The sequence below is a fragment of the Lissotriton helveticus genome, chromosome 3_1, assembly GCF_964261635.1.
Source record: "Lissotriton helveticus chromosome 3_1, aLisHel1.1, whole genome shotgun sequence".
Taxonomy (NCBI): domain Eukaryota; kingdom Metazoa; phylum Chordata; class Amphibia; order Caudata; family Salamandridae; genus Lissotriton; species Lissotriton helveticus.
Window position 1 is genome coordinate 689,677,140 of NC_136061.1, and position 22,091 is coordinate 689,699,230.

A 22,091-nucleotide genomic window follows, 5' to 3' on the forward strand; every position below is an offset into this window, starting at 1 on the left:
AAATTAAAGAAGATCCTACCTTACATTCCTCTAGATAGATGGTGGTAACAGCACTAATCCAGTCAAAACTGGATTCTTGCAATGGGCTCTACCTGAGCATACAGAGGCAATATCTAAAAAAGCTTTGGACTGTTCAAAACACAGCTGCTCGGTTGTTGGCAAACATCCCTAAGTACGAATCAGTAACTAAAGAGATACACAAACTTCACTGGCTCCCGGTAGCACAACTAATTAAATTCAAGTCGCTATTGTAGGGATCGAATTTGCGATAAACGCACAGTATTGGCCTAATGTGTCCAATATAATCTTGTAGACATATAATTAATTAGAAAAAATGTATTCATTTAGTCACCTAAAATCACTCTTTAGTAAGTTAGTACTATTGACACGGCTGAAGCCATTTTTGTTTCGTTTCTCGTTGTGCAAATGCTGTTTCCCTGAAATCACGTGATTAGGTCTTTCTTCCTGAACCATGGCGTCAGCCAAACCATGTTCGATGTCTGTTGACTGGTAGCTCAGGGGAAACTCAAGGTCGCACCTGCCTTCCTTGTGGGATGCGTGCATTCTCACAAAGCCCGTTCTTGTCCTCCCCGGCTCAAGATAGAATGGGAGGCACCCGGCTGACCTGCCGCCGGAATACCTTAGGTCTAGGATACTAGCAATCAATTGTGCCTTATATGGGTATTCCTCTTGGCCTGCCGACAAACTGTGTTTTTCCTTGTAAGGTGTCATCCTCAATGTGTGAAACGTATATATGCTTTGTACTTTGATCATGTAGTCAGTCTCCCCTGCGCACCCTCGAGGTTGTGTAGACCGGGGCTCCCCTGTCAGGGTCTGTATTTGATGAATAAACGATTGAACCTTCTCCATTGCCGACTGAACCATTATTTGTTCTTAAGCATTATGGGTTATTGGTAAGTGTGACCCGCATAAAGAGATTTGATTCCTTCACTATGTCTAGCATATAAGGCACTGAGCAACACAGGACCTTCTTTTCTCATAAATCTTTTTGTCTGGTATGAACTGGCCAAGCACTTATGCTCCACAGGTGCTAGACTCATGAAAGTACAGAGAATTCGATCCTTTTTAATTACAGTTGCGATGTAGTCCTGGTGTGATCCAGAATACATTGTTTGAATATAGTACGCACACATGTGCAACTTGCCCACATTCTCTCACTGCAATGCTTAAGGACAGAGATTAGAATCAGTTTGTGGTTTCCACGGTATAGCCTTTTTATTAATATCAACATTTAAATTGCTTGTAAGCGAAGTCCGTTGAAGGACAGGCATGGATCAAGAAAACATTCATTTGATAGATATCAAAACCAAGATGGAAGATAAATACACAAGTCAAATATCATATTTCACATTCCAAGCACATCCAGCACACATTGTCATGAGATCCAGTGTGCACAGTGTGCTGGCAGGCCCCACCTTGCAACAGCCCTCCCAGGTTTTACCCAGGGCATCCATGCACTCTCCCGAAAGGGAATTTACAGGAAAATCATTGGGACAACTTCACCACAAATCCATCTCCTCAAACCCTCGAGAAGAACCACAAACTTAAAACAGGGCACCTCACAGTGCATTGGCCCACCGGGGTACCTGAACACAGACGTAATCCCCCAAAAGTTCCACAACCCGGAGTCGCAGGGTAGGGCAGGAGAGTCCAGGGAACACCAGCAGATCATACCCCCCTTCCCGCCTGCCTGGTGCCCACACAAATACTACCCTGCCAAAGGGGCAGTTCAGACCCAGAATCAGAATTCGTGTGCCTCCCCCTTTATTATCTGCCACGGACCCCGCCAGCTCAGTGCTGGGTGGGTAGTTGATGAGCGACAGCTGATCCTGGCCCCCACCAGGCATGATGAAAGGGACAAAGAGGAAGCTCTACGAGGAGTGTTGGCATAAATAGCCCAGAGGCTCGTTGCACCTCTTGATGACGTCACTGGGTGACCCTCAATCTCCACTTCCTGTGCCAACCCGGGCTCCAGCCTCTGGCGTGACTATGGGCTCCCCTTTTCTAGTTTGAGGTGCCTGCTCATAGTACACACACAAGTGCAACTCGTTCCACATTATCTGACTGCAATGCTCAAGGACAGAGATTTGAATCAGTTTAGTGTTTCCATTGTGTAGCCTTTTTTTTTATTATAAACATTTGGATTTCTTGTAAGCGAAGTCCGTCAAAGGACAGGTATTCATCAAGAAAACATTATTTTCATGAATATCAAAAGCAAGATGGAAGATGAATACACAAGTCAAGCATCATATTTCACATTCCAAGAACATTCAGCACACTTTTTCATGAGATCCACTGTGCGCAGTGTGCCAGAAGCCCCACATTGCAGCAGCCCCCCCGTGTTCCACACAGGGCATCAATGCAGCCTTACTAAAAGGAATTTACAGGAAAATCAGTGGGACACCTTCACCACATTCCCATCTCCTCCAACCCTTGAGAAAAAACACAAACTTAAAATAGGGGACCGCATAGCGCATTGGCCCACCAGGGTACCTGAATACAGACGTAATCCCCTAAAAGTTCCAAAACCTGGCATCACAGGGTAGGGCAGGGGAGTTCAGGGACCACCAGCAGGTCAGACCCCTCTCCCCTCTGCCTGGTGCCCACTCAAATCATACCCCACCAAAGGGGCAGTCCAGTCCCAGAATCAGAATTCTTGTGAATCTCCCTTTATTATCTGCCATGGGCCCCGCCAGCTCTGGGGTGGGTGGGTGGATGGTTGATGAGCGACGGCTGATCCTGGCCTGCACCAGGCATGATGAAAGGACAGAGGAAGCTCTACATGGAGTGTTAGCTTAAATATACCCAAGGCTTCGTTGGGACTCTTGAGGACATCACTGCAGGTCAGACCCCCGCCACCCTTCCTGCCTGCCCGGTGCCCACACAAGTCATACCCCGCCAAAGGGAAGTCCAGTCCCAGAATCAGTTTTTTTGTGTATCCCCCTTTATTATCTGCCAGGGACCCCACCACAGGGAGAGGAGCTTACTGACGCTCATGCCCTCACCCTGAATAATACTGTCTGAAGTCTGCCAAAGACCCCAGAACAGACTGACCGTCTCTCTGGACCGAATGATTGGCCTCTCATTTTATTAGCCAGTAGAATTACCCTGAAACCAAGGCCGACAAGTAACATGATGATAATAATGAGGATGTCTTAATGAGTGGCGCAAAAAGGATGCTCAGTGCTTCACATGTACCCAGGATCTCAATTGCAGACACTCCACTCTGAAGATGAGCGACGGCTGATCCTGGACCGCACCAAGCATGATGAAAGGGACAAAGAGGAAGCTCTACGTGGAGTGCTGGCTTAAATAGCCCCAAGGCTTCGTTGGGCCTCTTGAAGATGACACCGGGTGACTCTCCGTCTCCACTCCCTGTGCCAACCCGGGCTCCAGCCCGTTGCGTGACAAAGGGCGCCCCTACTCTAGTCACGGGGGGTGACTGCTCATTTGACTTGCCAAGTGCTTGAAGTGGAAAAATAGAAGTGCAGGTACTCTGTGCCAGAGTACCTGCTTGTTTCTGGGAAGTGCCGCTACTCTGCAATTAAAATTATTGCGTCTCTATCTTGAGAAGTGCCTCTCAAAATTAAATAAGTGCCGGTAGTCAATACCGTATATAAACAACAGGAGTAGACCCTATAAACCGTGTTGGGATTAGGGTAGAGAGTATGAGAGTAACATATGGTATCCCAACTGGTATCATTCAAAGACATTAGGTAAGATATGCAAATAACATTATCAATTAGGAGATAAGAAGACTCATCTGGTTTCTCATGTATGTGCTCATGGCAACATTTTTAATACAGAATTTGTCCAAAAGGGAAATGAAAAGCAGGTAAATAAGCAGTTATTACAGCACTGCAAAATACAAATTACATGAATATTGGAAACCCAAATTGTACTTGGTGCTCAGTGTGAGTGAGTGAGAGTCACGGAAGCGACACAAGTGACAATAGTCAGCGTGGACGGCGCGTGGTGACTGGTGATAAATATATACAGTGAGTGAGAGACACAGGGTGGTTCAATAAAAATATTAAGGATTCATTTTTGATGATTGGCTGTTGTTTTTCAAGAACCACTTTGTTTGTAGCGCCTATGTTCGCGCTGAACGGTCGACGGCATTTCGATCCACTTTAAATTGGGATCATCATCAGGACTTGGGTTGGTTGCAATGCATGGGCGGCGGCAGGCCCGAGCCCGAGCTGAAGTGTTGCATGGTGGGCAGCGTTCAAGACAACCAGGACTGGAGGGCATCCAGTCGCCGAGGTTAAAGCTGGGGCCGGTCAGGAGATCCGGTCGGGGCAGAACGTGGGCGCCGATCCCGTGGTGATCGGCAAACGGAGAGTGAATCTCTCTGTGTGGTGAAAAATAACGGTGGAATGAATCCGGACTGGCGTTGTCAGGAAGTCAATACCGGACAGTACCTGCCCATTCAAAGCACTGCACTTGCCCTATGTGCCTGCTCTCACACACATCCCTCAGTCACAAAAAAACACTTCACTGACAAAGGCAAATAGCTCTTGGGTTGATATAACAGACCTATTTCGTTTCATCAGTGATTTTTTTTAGCCATGCTCTCTTTTAGTTCAGAAACCACCTTTGTGCACACCTGAACACTTTCCAACGTAGCAGCACTCTGACAATCTTTTGAAGCTGGGGGAAGTGATATCGCACTCAAACCTCCATGAGCCATTTTACCCATTGTTTCACATGGCAGCCCCTGCTTCTTTTCAACATTATTTTAATTACTGCAGATGCGGCTCTTATTTCATTCACCTATATGTTCATTCTCTGTCTCTGTCCATCACTTTGCCTTTCCTTTTTCTCCACTTCCGCCCTCTCTTCGCTTCAATCACACCTTGGCCCAATTTTCTTCTCTCCACACACCTACCCTGGCACTGGCATCCTGCAGCCACATAGCTGGGTGCCCCTCATCATTTCTCCTCTCCATTACAAAAGGCAAAGCTGGGTGCCCTGCACCAGCCACGGCCGGCAGTGGGAGTACCTGCAGGGCGGTGGCGTGGGGAGGGGATAGGGCAGAGTGGGGCTTAGTAATATATGGATTAAGGAGTTGTACAGGTAAGTAAACATTTAAATAAAGAAAAATAATTCGTTTTATTTATTTAAATGTTTATTTACCTGGGAAGCTCCGTAATCCATACATTACTACCCCCTACGTAACCGCCCAGCAGGTACTCCCACTGCCGGCCGCGGCTGTCCTGCACTGGTAAGCACTCCAGGCCTGCCAGCCTGTCTCTGCATGGATGCTTTCTTTAGAAGTGAACTGCATCAATTCTCCGGGCTTCCTCTCTCTAATCTGTCACCATCGTGACTGTGAGTAAACATTTGTTTTAGTCTTTTCAGCGCCTCCTGGCTGCTGTGGAACAGATGACTCTTGCTTTAATTGCTATATCAATCTGCTCCATTCGGTGATCAGCCCAGTCCCTGCTCCATGTCTCTTCTGGAGGCTAGAGGTGGGCGAGCCGCTAAAGCTCAAGCGAGGCTCAAATCCTGAAGCCTGGCTCTGGCTGAGGTTGCGGTCCTGTTGGAACCTCGAGCCCATGCCCAGCCTTCATCTGTAATGTGACTTCTGCCTGCCTCCCTACCTCTAGCAGGGATGTGGCGTTATGGTGAGGCCTGCCGACCTGGGAAACCGGTTCGAATATCTGCGTCGAATCAACATCATATGATTCTGGGCAAATCACTTAACCTCTCCTTCCCTATAAATAATGTGTGTGTCCTTGTGTACTGTAGATGGTGCTCATGTAAAGCGCTCCAATACCTTCCGGTGGATATTGTGCTATCTTATTTAAAAAATGCAACAAGAGGTAAAAAACAAAGCCTTGACATAAGAAAAGACAAATAGATCCCCATTTGCTGGCTTTGTACAAAGTGGAATCAGAAAACCTGAATAAATCATGGCTCCCTTGATTAAATTATGAGATCTTAGGGAAATATTTTATGCCACCAAAACTTTTTTCTTCATTTTTGCTTATGAAGGCACTTTCAAATATTTGAGTTCAAACTACCAGTTGTACAAAAATATAACTTTATATTTCTCAGGCAGTGCTATACTGTGCACTATCAATGTCAAAGCATTCATATGTTAAAGGAATACACTTTTTACATTTTTAATAGACTTTCTTATATTTTACGTGATGTTCTATGTTTTACATAGCAAATATTTTCAGGGCTCGACTCATGCACGGTTTGAAGATCTGAGTGTGACCCTTGGCTTGGCTCTGTTTCAGGTCTCCTGGTTAATTTGTTGGCTAGACCACCTCTACTAGAGCATAAGGAAGAAATGATGGACAGAATGTTGAACAATGCAAACATTCACTCCCAGTCACAACGATCTGGGTTGAATCCATTGTTCTTTTGCTCACCACGCCACCCTAGTTGGGACCCAGCAATATGCAAATCAGTCTTAACCCTGTTCTTCATGGGAACATCCCAGTCCGAACTGCCAAGCCAGGTCCACCTTGGACCGGAAACAAGCATCTTGGGACCAGTTTTGGGGCATCACCCCATTTCAGCCAGGCTAGCTTGAATCCAGTGGCGCAATGAGCACTAGACCTATGTCTGGGCATACCCTTCCCACTTAGAGCAGAAAAAGCAAAATGAACAAATGATGGACATATTGCTGAGCAATGCAAAAATTCAACCCAGTCACAAAGATCCATCGTTCTTTTGCTCACCACGCCACCCCAGTTTGAACCCAGCTATATGTAAATCAGTCTTAAACCTGTTTGTTGTAGGACCTGTCCAGTCCGAACTGCCAAGCCAGGTCCTCCCTGGAACAGAAACAAGCATCCTGGGACCAGTTTCTGGCCTCATACCTCCTCAGCCAGGCTAGCTTGAATCCTGTGGCGCAGTGAACAGGGGACCCACTTCTGGGCATACCCTTCCTGCTTAGGGCGACAAAAGCAAAATGAACAAATGATGGACAGAATTCTGAATAATGCAAACATTCAGCCACAGTCACAAAGATCTGGGTTTGATACATTGTTCTTTTGCTCACCACACCACCCCAGTTTGGACTCAGCCATATGCAGATCAGTCTTGATCCTGTTCCTCATGGGAACAGTCCAGCCCAAACTGCCAATCCCCAGATCTGTTGACTGGGGATGAATGTTGTAATTTGTGCTGTAATCCGTGCATTATTTGTGTGTCTTTAGCTTTCTTGCCCTAAGTGCACTTGGTATGCCTAGACGTGGGTCCCATGCTCACTGTACCACTGGATTCAAGCTAGCCTGGCTGATGAGATGAGAAACCCCAAAACAAGTCCCAGGATGCTTGTTTCTCGTCCAGGGAGGACCTTGCTTGGCAGTTCAGGCTGGACTGTTTCCATGAGGAGCAAGGTCAAGACTGATTTACATATGGCAGGGTCTAAACTCTAAACTGGGGTGGCATGGTGAGCAAGAAAACAATGGATTTAGCCCAGATCTGTTGACAGGGTAAGAATTTTTTGATTTGCTCTGCATTCTGTCCATCATTTGTGTGTCTTTTGGTTTTCTCACCCTAAGTGCGCTGGGTATGCCCAGATGTGGGTCCCGGGCTCACTGTGCCACTGGATTCAAGCTAGCCTGGCTTATGAGGTGTGAACCCCCGAAACCAGTCCCAGGATGCTGTTTTGGGTTTTGCTCGCAAACTGGGGGTGAAGCCATTGCAAGCCGTGCTGAAGATATATGATGCCAAATGCATCTCATTAGCCATGCACGGAGCAGATCTTTGGGGGTTTAAAAACGTAAAGGCCATGCAGGTGGCAGAGAAGTATTTGAAATCTATCTTATCCGTCCCCCTGTTACATCGCTCACCAAGAGTGTGGGGTAGAATACTTAGAAGATCGTATAGCCATAGCCCCGCTATTAAAATGGATCTCAATTTGGCTGAACCCCGAATTGGAGTTGAATCATGAAATTCTCAGGGATTGCCTAGCCCTTGAGCATGGCAACTCTATCCCCTGGCTGAATTATGTTAAAAAACTAGCAGTTAAACTGGGCCGCTCAGAATTGTTTGACCGGCCCAATAAACTATTGAAGGGGGATGTGAAATGGGTGAAAGACACACACAAGCTGATGGTATGTCTGGCCAGAGAGGACAAGGAGCTGGGGAAACCAACAATAAGGGCCCATCAGCTGTTAATAACCTCAAGAGAAATAGAACCCTATTTAAGAATCGTTAATAATACTAATCATCGATTCTTATTGACAAAGTTCAGATTGAACAAATTCCATCTTCTTCTTACAGAACGTCCAGGTTGGACTAAGGAGAAAGACCTGGAGATCTGTTCGTGTGATGGATTTTCCATCATGGACACTATGCACTTTATTTTCTTTTGTGAACATTTTCGCCCTATTCGCAAAAGGTTCATTATTCCTCTTATTAAAGACAAGGGCTTTAGACAAGTTAAATCTGCCCTCTTGTATTTGCAGCTGCTGTCGAATGTTTGGGAGATTTTTAACATAGCGAACTTTTTGACAATAGCTATTAGGCTCAAGAGGAAGATTAAATGGACCTATTGAATATAGCGGAGGTGAATCGCTGAATTGTGACTGAGCACTTTCTCTTTTTAAAATATTCTTCTTCTCTTAATGGTCTTTTTATATGATATTTGCAGATATAATGACATTTTCCCTTGCCTATATTGTTAGCGTATGTTTTTTAACTATGATAATGTACTGTATGGATTGCTAATTTGCACAATTTTCTCTTGTATTTGATTGTGGTCTTGACTTTTGATGTTTAGTATACTTTTATGGTTTCTGCTGTGAACCGAATAAAGTACTTTTGACTGACTGACAGTCCCAGGATGCTTGTTTCTGGTCCAGGGAGGACCTGGCTTGGAAGTTTGGGCTGGATGGTTCCCATGAGGTCAGGGTCAAGACTGATTTTCATGTGGCTGGATCTAAACTGGAATGACATGGTTAGCAAAAGAACGATGGATTTAACGCAGATCTTTTGACTGGGGGTGAATGTTTTGATTTGTTCTACATTCCGTCCATCATTTATATGTCTTTTGCCACTTCTACTAAAGGCAGACTTTTTTCTATGGATCACGTGTAATTATCCAAAAGGCAGTGCCCATGTGAGAAAGGTAGGCCTCGACTAGAGCTAGGCATGTCAGGCTCTGGGTTGTGGCACTGTCAAAGTTCGTCCATCGGCACTGCTTTCTTACAGATGCACAGACCTGTTTACAAATAGAGAGCTGGACAACAGACTAGAAAATCCGCCACCCTACTAGGTTTTCAATGGCACTTACTGCTGGTTGGGGAATGACTAATATTGTGTATTGTTCTCAAGTGAAAACACACACTGTCTTTGTCTGCCCCTCCCACACTTCCTGCACTCCTCTGGTTGTCCCACCCTCTCTCCTTATGTTGCTTTAGCTCCCTGGTAACACATCTTTTTTTTACATGTTCAACATGACTTGAAGTAAACTGAAAAAATGCAGTGATGCTGTCAACGCTGGCTGCATCATGACATTTCTTTTATTTTACTTTAAACCATGTTGCAGAACATGTAAAAAATGACAAAGCCAATTGTACTCGCATAGGTGGAACCAATTGGCGTTTGCCAATGCTTGTTTTACTTTCAGCCATGCTTCTGTACACAATGGTTAACAAAATAAGTAATAAATAACAATAACAAGGTCAAAGGGTCTTGCATAGGCCAGACCGACTGGCTTTGTCAGTGCTTGTTTGAGCAAATGTGTTTTAATGGTGCATTATGAAGCATTTCACTAAAAAAAAATATTTAAATGAGACCATTTATACATCAGAGTGATTTTAGCAATGGGTAAAATAAATGTGGATTGGTGTGTTTGCTCACCCTACTGCAAGGCTAGGCTGCCACCACGTTCCACAGTTAAAGGTCTCAAATGAAAACGAGCCTCATCTTTAGTATTTGTAACATTGAAAAAGAAGTTGCTTTTTACATTGATGCCTTTCATGTGCCGCACTCTTTCATTCTCTATCGGAACCCATTACAAAAGTGTCAAAGTTTCTTATTAAATGGCATTTCTTAGAAGTCACATTATGCACACCTCAGATACACCTGACAAACAAAAGTGTAGTGGTTCTTGGAAAGTTGCTCTCTGTGCTCTTCTTAAGCATTGGCTTTGATTGCATTGTAAAAGGTCGCTAACGCTGCATGAAATGAAAACTGATTAAAATGCCTCGTTTTTTATCCATTATCGTTCTTACCTGCCTCCAGGTCTGCAGCACCCCTAGTTCCAGCGCCCCTATGTACAGCTCACTGTGTGAATGTGCCTCTTCACCAGGTCGCCCTGTGAGATGAGGTGTGGAACTGTGTGTCACACGGTCGCACCGTGTGAGCTGGCAGGCCTGCCTTTGAGAGACGAGGAGAGGCATAAACAACTCGTGACTATCAGACTTATAAACGAGAGCAAGTAACGTACCTGAGTTACCGCAACTACCACCGAGGGGTAGGCCTAGTAAGGAAAAACATGTTTTGGCATGCTCTTGTGACGTTCCTGGTTGTCAAAAAATGAATTATTGTCTCTGAAAATAGAAAAAGTCCAATCAACAACAATAAGCACTGGCATTTTGCAATTATTCTGACGTACCTACCCTACCACGTGTAGGAACCATGTCCTCGGCCCAGTGACATGTTGCAGTCATTTCGTCTGGTGTGAAAACTGCGCTCACTCTGGGCTTGCGTGAAGGCACATACTCCACAGAGAATGTATTGTTGTCCCACAATGGCTGCCTTTCCGTGTTTGCGCAAGTACAATGCTGAGTACACAATGGCTTCCAATAATTGCGAGAGTATAATGCGCGCCCGCTGCCTTTTGAGGCGTCTGTAAACTGCTTCTTTTGTGCTGCTAGTGTTTTTTTATTTCATTTATTTCTGCGTAGATGTCAGACCTCCCGTGTAACACCACGAGGTCTGAGTCACAGATGCCTGTGATCAGAGTATCCATGTGAGTTACGGCACCCCCCGACACTCGTGGCCTTTCAGGTGTCCATCTCTGCCGATGCAGGTGGAGATGTGCCGCCCCAACGTGGGCAATTGTGCTCATTAAGCCATGGCGGGGATAAAGGGGGCAGAGAAGAAAAACGTATTAAGAGATGAGACATAAGCGGTCAAGATATATATGTATTGCCATCAGATGAAGCAGAGCGCCCTGGCATCCTCGAGGGCTCCATAGGTTGAGGTACACAGCAGGAGAGGCATAGGGCCCAGGCCGCATCACCAACGCAGCTAAAGTCTTTGAAGAAGTAGGTTGGAAAATGAGCAGTCTCAGGGTTCTAACAGGTGGTGCTTTATTTATTGTAGTACATTCTGACAGGTCTTTGGGCTGCGACCAATCTCCCACCATGTAATTCCACTCGAAGTACAGAGTAAGTCAGAGATTTTTTGCTGGTGTGCAGGAAGTTACTCTTTAGGTCTTGCTTGTGAGAAATATTGTATACAACAAAGGGCTTGCAACCTGCGTATTGCTTAACAGTGATTGGCTACATTGTCACTCTTATTTGCTGCCTTCTAATTGGTCAGCAATAGCTGACTTCACTTCCTCTTTTTTTGGCTGGAGCATGGACCAAGTCCTGATTGCTGTCCTTCCACTGATCACACTGTGATTGAGGTACTACTTGTATCTTTCTTCTTCCCTGTCACCCTTGTTGAACCTCTTGCCATTTGTAGCTTTGTTTTACTATGCCACACAGACTTCAAATAAGCCTCTTTCTCATTTGAAATAGATGTTTATTCGGACAACAGATGTTAGCTGCTTTTATTGTGACAATATATCTCATCTGCTTCTAAAAGTATTTTTTTTTTTTTGGTAAGACTCTATTTGCATTTGCCAAGTTCGCGTTATGTGCACAGCAGAGCAGAAGGAAGCAGTTCTTAAACAGTCACAGTTCTATAGTGTAACACAGCTATTCAGCCGACAACCTTCCGGTCCGGCAGCAAACGTTTGGTATATCACATCAGGCAGTCAGAATATATCAGTAGCTGGTACGTCGTCTTACTTTTTAACTATAGAAAACAAACAACCCAAACTTTAGACTCATGCCAATAAAGATAGACACAGGTAATCATTCCATTCATCCCCAATGTCACTTACTAGGCCCAGGTTCCTATGGTACCACCTCTCCTCCTCCCCACGCCCGCTTAGTTGGTATCTTATTCTTCCAGCTCTCCGCCATCGTCCGAGCTATCGCCCTTATCCTCCGGCAGAGGCTCGCATAGGTCCCCCCTGTACTTATTCCATGCCGCCCAAATTGCGTTCCACTTGCGCGGGTTAGCCCTCATTCTGTACACTGCACGTTCGATCAGCATCAGTTTGTCCATAGTTTTACACCATAATGCTTGCGTAGGTGTTTCCGCCACTCCCCACCTCTGCGCGATGTCGCGTTTGGCCACCATAGTTCCAATTATGACCCATTGCCGTTTCCGGTGTGACAGGTCAGTCCCCTCCCACACGTTCAGAAGACACATACGTGGGTCCGGTGTTAGTGAAGTGTCAAGGGTCTGGGAAACGGTGCGCATGATTTGCTGCCAGTAAGTCGAGATGGTCGGACATTCCCAGAGCGTGTGTAGCAATGTTCCTTCCTCCCCACACCCTCTAAGGCAATACGGGGTCTCCGCCCTGTGCATTTTGTGTAACGATGTCCTGGTGTAATAGACCCTGTGTAGTATTTTGAGCTGTATTAATCTGAATCGGGCCGAGACTCCCGCCTCCCGTGGTGATGCCAGTGCGGTGTTCCAGTCTGTCTCATCCATGGAGCCTAGCTCAGATTCCCACCTCTCCTTCAGCTGTTGCAAGGGATCTGGTAAATTGTTCAGTAACTTGCGATATGTAAGTGAGGTGGCGTGTGCTTGCATGAAGTCTGTGAGAAGACGGTCCTCCAGAGGTGAGGATTCCGGGACTGTAGATCCCGGTTCAATGACCGCCATGAGTGCATGCCGTATTTGTATATATCTGTAAATCTCATTGGGGCTTAATGCATATTGTTGTTGCAGATGTTGAAAAGGGATCATGCCAGCAGATGTCCACAGGTCTCCCACCGTTGAAATGCCAATATTGTCCCACTGGGTAAAGCCCTTACTGGATCTGAGACAGCCTAATTGTTTAGTGTCCCACAGTGGAGTGAGTTTGGTTATGACTCCCTTCCATTTAAGCCGTGCCAGTGCCTTATGCCATAGTGCGACTGTGTGTTTGGTCGGACCGAGTAGTTTCTTCGCGAGGCTTGGTGTATACAGCGGGGCCAGCAAACTGTGTGTCCCTAATTGTGTTCTGTCTGAGAAGTATGCCGGGTCATTCTGTGGGGCATGGATCCAGTGATTAATAACTTTGAGTTGTGACGCCCAGTAATAGAGCTCCATATTTGGTAAGGCTATCCCTCCATCGTACCACCCACGGTTAAGCTTAGCGTGCGCTATTCTGGGCGGACTTTCTCCCCACAGCAACTCGGTCACCATTGCCGTCACTTTTCGGAAATATGATGGTGGAATCAGGACCGGGGTGTTTTCCAGCACATAAAGGAGGCGCGGCAGTGCCATCATTTTGAACAGTGCCGCGCGCCCCAGCAGTGTGAGGGGTAAGGTCTTCCAGTGTCGTACATCCGCCCGCAGACGGGTAAGGGGAGGTGTCAAGTTTAGGTCATAGAACGCATCTGTGTCACTAGTGACCTGGATGCCCAAGTATTTAAACGAGGCATCGGCGATAACCAGCGGGCAACTGGTAGGGAGGAGCGGCGCCGGACCTTTCAGTACATAAACCACTGACTTCGTCCAGTTGATCATGTATCCGGAGTGCAGTCCATGCGCATCACAGATTGCCAACAAATTTGGAATGCCCGCTTCCGGTTGAGACAGGTAGATCAGCATGTCGTCGGCATACAGGGATATCCTGTCCTCCCAGGCGTCTCCCCATGATAGACCTTTTAGTAGTGGAGTAGTCCTAATGACAGTGGCCAGCGGTTCCAGCACCAGGGCGAACAATAGGGGGGACAGTGGACACCCTTGACGCGTCCCCCTGGCCAGGGGGATCGCTCGAGAGATGTGGCCATTAGCCGCCACGTGCGCCACCGGTTCCGTGTATAGCAGTTTGATCCAGGAAATAAATTTGGGACCAAAGCCCATACGAGCCAGAACCGCGAATAAGTATTGCCATTCCACCATATCAAAAGCCATTCTGGCATCTAATGATAGAATGGCCGCCGGTTCTAACAGCAAGTGGGCTCGTGCCAACACCCCGTGTACACGCCGGAGGTTTAGTGCCGTGTTTCTGTGCGGCATGAAGCCCGATTGATCCAGGTGGATCAGACATTGTAAGTGCGGGGTCAGTCTGTTCGCAATTAATTTCGCCAGAATTTTGGCTTCTGCATTGAGCAGTGAGATTGGGCGGTATGACGCGCAGTCCGTGGGCGTTTTACCTGGTTTTGGGATAGTTACTATGGTCGCTACCCGTTGATCCAGGGGCAAAATCCCCGTTTCTCGACACTCCTCAAACATGGCCAGCAGTGGCGAGCACAGGGTGTCCGACACTGCCTGAAACCACTCAACTGGAATCCCGTTAGGGCCGAGTGCCTTACCCGTACGTAATGCACCAATCGCCGTTCGGAGCTCATCCTCCGACAGATCTGCCTCCAGTTCAGTCATCGCTTCCGACGGTAGAGTAACGACCGGTATGTCTTGCAGTGCAGCTGTCGCCGCCTCAGCTGTAACCTCCTCTAGCGGGGTGTAGACCGTTTGGTAGTGGTCAGCCATGATTTCAACAATCTCGGAGGGACGTGTATGGTACGTCCCTTCCGGACCCTTTAATTGTAAAATATGTCTGCTACCCTCACTTTTTTTATCTAGCCAAGCCAGTAGTTTGTTGGCTTTGTCCCCTACATCATAGATTCTTTGCGCAGTCGATTCAATGTTGTCTACCGTTCGTCTCTTGAGGAGATCGCCATGTAACTGTTGGCTGAGGTGAAGTGAGTGACGTGTATCTTCCGATGGGTTCGCCATATGGGCCACATTAGCTTGCTCCAGTTGTAGCTCCAGAGCTATCAGTTCTGTTTTCTGTTCACGTTTGTGTCGCGTTATCGCTGCAATCGCCTGCCCCCTAAACACCGTTTTATATGCTTCCCACAAAGTCGTTGGGGAGGATACTGAGCCTGAGTTTTCCGCGAAATAGAGTTTAGATGTTTTCTTCAAGTCTTTACGGACATGGGGAATCTTGAGATAACCGGGGTAAATGGGGTATATCCTCTTACGAGCTATCGCTGCACAGGACATGGACATAGTCAAGGGGGAATGATCTGATATACCTCGGGGTCGTATCTGCACATCATGCACCGTAAGTCGGCCGCCCCCCAGTGTAAGGAAGTAATCAATACGGGATAGGCAGTCGTGTGTGGCAGAGTAATAGGAGTACTGTTGATCATCGGGGTGTAGGTGCCGCCATATGTCCACCAGCCCTTGTGCCTCAAGAAACTCACTAAATCTGGACAGGCCAGGTGTCTGCGCCCTGGTCGGGAACCTATCATGTGTAGCATGGGCCAGCGCGTTGAAATCTCCTCCCACCACTAGGTCTCCGTCGGGGAGTTCCAGGAGGAACTTTCCCAGGTCCGGAAGTGCAGTCGCATGTAACGCCGGTGGGATATATACAGACACCACATTGACGGAGACTCCCTCCCATTGCCCACAGGCTGCTGCAAAGCGACCATAACCATCAATCTTGGTAGTCTGTAGAATAAATCGAGATGTTTTCTTCAGTAAGATGCCAGTCCCACGAGACCCCGTAGTGAAGTCCGAGTGTGTGATCATACGGTATCCCCGTCTATCTAGAGCCTTGCTAGCTGCACCCACTAAATGTGTCTCCTGAAGGAGGACCAGATCGCAGCGAAACTGCCTAATATTTTGAATAACCAGCCCTCTCTTCACCTTATCCCCCAGACCCCTGACATTCCATGACATGATCTGCATCGGTGGCACAGGCCCCGCTCCGGGACCATCGATCACGTTACTGGAGTGTGACAGTCCTGCCATTGTAAAACCGTAGTCACGAACTCATGACCCGTAGAGCTTGGTAGTGTCGTATCTGATGTGTACCTAATCCCAGGGCGTCCCTCACTTGCAGGCAGTGGCTGGCCTAGCGTCTTCGAGGCAGTACCAGGCCATTGTGTGCGCGTAGTCAGGCACAGTGTGACTAATGTGGATGTCAGTGTAATCAGCAGAGTCAAACAATACAAACCGATAATTCGTAACAACCCTCCCCTACCCAAAACTCCCCCCCTCCCTGCTTCCCTGCCACACGGACTCAGAACTGCCCGCCACCCCAATTTAGCAGAGCGCTTGAACCCACCCAAGTAAAAGTACAAAGTTACTTGCTCATTGGGGGTGAGGAATACTCCAAAGTCAGCGACCCCTCATACCCTCTGCAGAGGCCCTCAGCCCAGCGTTCATGGCAGCACAGGCAACAGCCTTTCCATCAACGGAGTCTCGTACCTGCCGTGTCATTAAGAATCGACCTCCAGTTCAGCATCAGTATTGTCTCTTAGCGGCGAACTCCTGCCGGCTGCCAGGTCGTCTTCACGAACTTCGCCATGATCCACCGGAAGCTGGTCCTTGGTACTTCGCCCCCGACGACGGGGTTGAGAGGCTGGTCGCCAGCCGTCCAGCCAGTCCCGGGCAATCTCCGGATTATCGAAGAACCAAGTCCTGTTTTCTGCTACCACCCGCAGTTTAGCCGGGAATATCATGGAATATTGGATCTCCCTCCTTCTGAGCTCCTTTTTTATGTCCATAAACGTTTTTCTCCTTCTGGCCACCTCCGCTGTGTAGTCCGGGAAGAATGCCACGGTGGAGTTCTGAATCTTCACGGGTGGGGACACCCGCGCCGCTTGCAGGATGGCATCCCTATCTCGGAAGTTGAACAGTCTCGCCAGGATTGGTCTAGGGGACGCTCCCGGTTTAGGCTGACCGCCCGGTACTCTGTGCGCCCTTTCGACCGAGAAGAACGCCGACAGTCCTTTTGGTTGGAGCTGCGATTTGACGAGTCCCTCCACAAAGAGGTCAGTCGCTGCAGTACCTTCCGACTCCGGAACTCCAAGAATTCGGATGTTGTTCCGCCTGGAGCGTCCTTCCTGGTCATCCAGCTTCTCCTTCAGCATTTTGTTCTCAGCTACGACCGCCTCCATCGCCGTCTGGAGCTCCGAGACATCTTCCACCAGTGATTTTGTGACCAGCTCTAGCGATCCCACTTTTTCGGCCATTTTGTGGAGGTCTGCTCGAATGAGGGTAATTTCAGTCGAAATAGAACCCACCGTAGTCTGGACCTGCATGAGTGCTCGCATCACGTCATCCAGGGTCGCCTTTTTTGGCCCCGCATTGTCCGCCGACCTCGTGGAAGTGTTCCGTCCGTCTGCCGGAGGGGAGGCTTGTTTGTCACTGGTGTACCGCTCGATACGTGTCTGAGTCGTACCGCCTTTGGCGCCTTTTCCTGCCATGATGTCTACAGCACAACACCTCAAGCCAGCTGGAGGGAGGGATTGGGAGAGAAGAGGCTAACCACGGGCAAGGGTCCGCCCGCAGTCCAGCCAGGGCAATCAGCCGGATGTAGATGGGGACCGCGTTTCAGACAATAGTGGAGATGCAGCCACAGTACATTTGCCCTGCCAGGCGCTCTGTCCCCTCCGACCGCTCCGCGCCGTCCACGCGCCACAGGGCCGCAGCCGCGACACAGTGTGGGGTCGTATTACGAAGTATCACTGGCAGCGCCTTGTATCAATGATGTCTCTAGGCACCGCGGTGGGCCCGCGCCAAGTGGACGGGGCGGCCAACCACGAGTCCAACGTTCGTGCCCCTCAGCGCCAGAGCCGCGCAGCCCCACGCCGCAGACCCAGCGTTCAGCGCTGCTTCTCGGCTCAATGCGCGCGGACGGCGGCGAGGGGGAGGGGGAGAGCTCCGCAGGTGCCCCACAGCCCCCGTAGATCTTGTCCGCACTGGCGGCTGTCACGGATGGCTCCTCACCGTTTCGCCACAGTCGGCCCCGCTCGGCGTCTCAGCCCTCAGCTGTCCCCTCGTCCCTCCGGCAGCACCGGATCTCCTGTGCGGGTCACCTCCGCAGCCAGTGTTGACAAAGAGGCTCGTCGAACTCCTCGCGGCGCTCCCCTCCAGCCCCGGCCACTTCCGGTCCGCCGTCGCCGGGTCGATCACACTTCCGGTCGGCCTCACCGACCACTGGGCCCCCCGGACTCAGGCCTGCGCTCCGGGCTCACTGATACTCGGCTGGAACTCCGCTCCCCGGCATCCGATTTTCAGCCGGCTGCCTGCCGCCTGCACCGCCCGGCCCCGGGCCGTCGGGTCCTCCGTCTGAGGTTCAATTCAGCCACGGATCAATATACGGATAGTTGGAGAGGCCGCTTCGTGATCGGAGCTAGCCCTCTAAGCTGCCGCCATGTTCGGCCGCTAGCCACGCCCCCCTCTAAAAGTATTTTTACTAAGACATGAACGTATGTGCAATTGCTTTCTTTATGTGATGTGATTTTTGGCAAATTTCATATTTTTTTGCTTTTTCACATATGGGGAGATTACCTGATTTGCTCAGAATGACAGGAATGTTATGCAGAGACCTAACAAGCATTGGCAATCACCTTTGATACCATTGGCTCTTCAGTTGGCTTTTCTTCATGCTGTACTGCATGGGCACTGCCGAGTTTGGCAATGATTTGTAGCCATGCTGTCTAGCAGTGTGACTGCTGTGAAGCATGGCTAATAATAATAATAAAAGAACTATGATCCATCCTGCGCTAATGCACTTTAAAAAAAGCACGTAAGTGCATCCCAGCACTTTTTAATATTAATTTTAGCCACACTACAAAGCATATGCGCAGCTGTACATCATGGCTATAAAACATTAACAAAGCCAATAATTCTCATAGGCAAGACCTATTGGCTTTGCTAATACATGTTTTTTCTGAAACTGAATTAGGACTCATCTCCCCGTGGCTCGAACTATGTCAAACTCAGACATTTCAAGCTGATGTAATGCTGCACCGTCTTATAAGTGCTCTACTTTTTTTTGAGTTGCTGTTTGTACGTCGGGCTTGATACAGTAGCAAGACATTTTGTTGGCAATTATTTAAACTATTCATAGAGTGGACTTTGTCTTCACCCCCAGACGATCACCCTCTCACCTCATACTTATGGCTATCTGTTTTATCTTTTCTCATCCAGGAAGCGCTTTCATTGGAATGAGTAGAAGACTACTTATCGTCTCCAAACTACACTCAATCATCACATTTAATTATTAAGTTTCCATATGCATTCTATATAGAACGAAATCATTTGTTATTTTTTTTACCAGCATTGGCAAAGTCAACATATGTGATAAACATCATTTGTATATGCAAACCATGTTGCTTTTTCAAGGCTTTTTTTTTAAGCGACTTGCTCCTTCGTTACTGCTACTTTCAATAAGTCATCACCTACTGCTCCATGGGGTGCAAAGTCTTCCGAAAACTATCTCATGAGGATTTTTTATAGACGATCGTGCATCAACTATAGGTTTTGGAGGAACAAGGACCTTTATAGTGGATGCCAGCCATAGAACGTCTTTGCCTGCTTTTTTGCTACTGTGCTATATATTCAGTGCTTATATAAAAAACAATTTAAATTGCCATAAAATACTTTTTTGACTACATCTTGGTTACATCTCGGTTTGATGGGTCATTGGCTCTTGCTCCTTGAAATATTGTTAGGCCTTGCCTGCAGACAAGTGTAGCTGCTTTTTGTCGAAGACCTATATCCTACAGTGAGCTTTGGGTAAGCCCATTGTTTATCATTGGTTTACTTTCTAGTCAGTCTCATTGGCTTCCCTTCCCAATCATGTGTTAGTCCCTTGAGGGACAAACAGAGGCCCAAAGGGAATATTAACCCCTTTAGCGTGCTTAATCAACCTTTCACATCAAGCATACTACGTGTGCAGTGTGATTGACATGAACTGTTTCGTCAAACGCATGGCTAAAGATTTACCGCCAGTCTGTTGCCCTGGTGGACAAAAAGACCCCCAGACACCAGGAATAAAAAAGAAGGGGTATGGTACCCCACACTGGCATTGGACTTTGCCCCTTCCCCCAAAATGGCAATATCTGTCTTTCTGCCCACCTGAAAGAAGATTGTGGGGATTACCACCAGACTGCCTGCCGGGGGGCCATAACGTTTGTTTAACATCACAAAACAGCCCTAATAATCTTTCTGCATTCTGTGGGGGAAATGCCACCTGTGAAGGCATAAAGCCTACTATACACCACGTATAATAAAGATAAAAAGAAGGGGTGAGGGTACCTCATTGAGGGATAGGGTGATGTTCCCACTCCATAACAGGCCCAAGAGTCTTTCTGGGAGGAAACCCACTAGGCTTCAGAGAAAAATGGTCACAAATAAAGAAAGGGTGAGGGTCTGTCTCAGGCATCAGGCCATGGCACCACCCCAGAATGACCCCAACAGTCTTCCTGCTGCCCCCTGTGGAGGATTGATGTAGTCATCCCAATCTGCCCCCAGGCGAGGGGGGCAGAGGGCCCATTAGACACCAGAGAAAATATAATTAAAAAAAATAGAAGGCCCCGTAAGAGGCAGCCTGCATTGCTTTACCTCCAGCCTGCCCTTGAGTGGGGGTCAGAAGGCTTATAGACAGCATGGATGTTTTTTAAAGAAAATAAAAGGTGGTGGTGGCTAGCCCAGGCATCAGGCAACAGTGTCTTTCAGTCTTTCTGCCACACATAGGAGGTTGATTGATGAGTTAACCTTCAATCTGCCTTCTCTGTTGGGACTCGAAAGGCAATTAGACAGCAGGTCCTGACACAAGGCCACACCTCCACCCCTAAAACCCCAATTGAATTTCAGCCCCCTGGTCTTCGAGCATCCCCACAGCAAGTGAGCTCTTTTGGATGTCCCTCACATTTCTTTGAGGGTGAGGCCTGGAATCTGTGGGATACACAAAATTCCTACCACACAGCATTCTCACATGTTCCTGTCGTGAGCGATATACTCACTCACATACATGTGTTAGTGGGGTACCTTTTTTATTGGGAAAAGTGGGTGAACACTGGGTGGTGGGAATTTTCAGGATTCCTGCAGACTATTCCTCAAAGTAATATGGGCGGTACATGAAATACACAAATCGTGATGAGAGGAATACCTGCAGTTGTCTAACTACTGGCAATTGCTCGAGGTAGCATTCCATTCCATTGTTATTTTTGCTCTCCATGTGACCTCAGTTTGGACTCAGCCATATGCCAATCAGTCTTGACTCTGCTTCAATAGGAACAGTCTAGCCCAAAATGCCAGGCCACGTCCTCCCTGAACAGGTTCACAAGCAACCGAAAACCATTTTTTTGCATGTTTGATGTAATGACCTGTGTGTCAGTGGGTATGCCCAGACGAGGGACCTGTGCTCATTGTGCGACCGAAACTAATCTATACCCAACTGAATAGCACAAATCAGCATTTTGCTATATTGTGGATCTTTCCTCAGTCTTCCTCAGAGTAATCCACCAGCCCTGAGTACCTTTAGAATCTCCAGTATGTGGGGAACACGATGCAAATTTGGCATGGGTTCTTCTTGTGGAAAAGGTTGTGAAGGTTTCCAAGAGAGCTAAGATAGAAACAGACTGATTGAGAGAAAATATATAGGGGTTATGGTCATGCATACAAAAGAAGAACCATATGACAGCAGTTTAATGCTCTGTGTTGTATACATTAATTCTAATAACCACATCTTGCTCCAGTCCTCTCCTTGTGCTTACATTTGGTATCTAAAGTACTTTTCTACACATTCATTCTATCATTCCATCTGTCAGCCAATTTAAGGATGATAGCTGGTGGGCAGACAACCTTCTGTGTCAAATTCCTTACAGAAAGCAGACCAAGATTTTTAAATAAACTGACACCCTCTCTATCAATTATCAGGCCCAATGGAACACCATGCAGACAAATAATATGTTTGGAAAAAAAGTGTCCTAACTGTTCGGCTAAAGGCAAACCAGCCAAAGATATTAAATGCCCCATTTTAGTCAAATAATCCACAAGCACAAAAACTACTGTGCAAC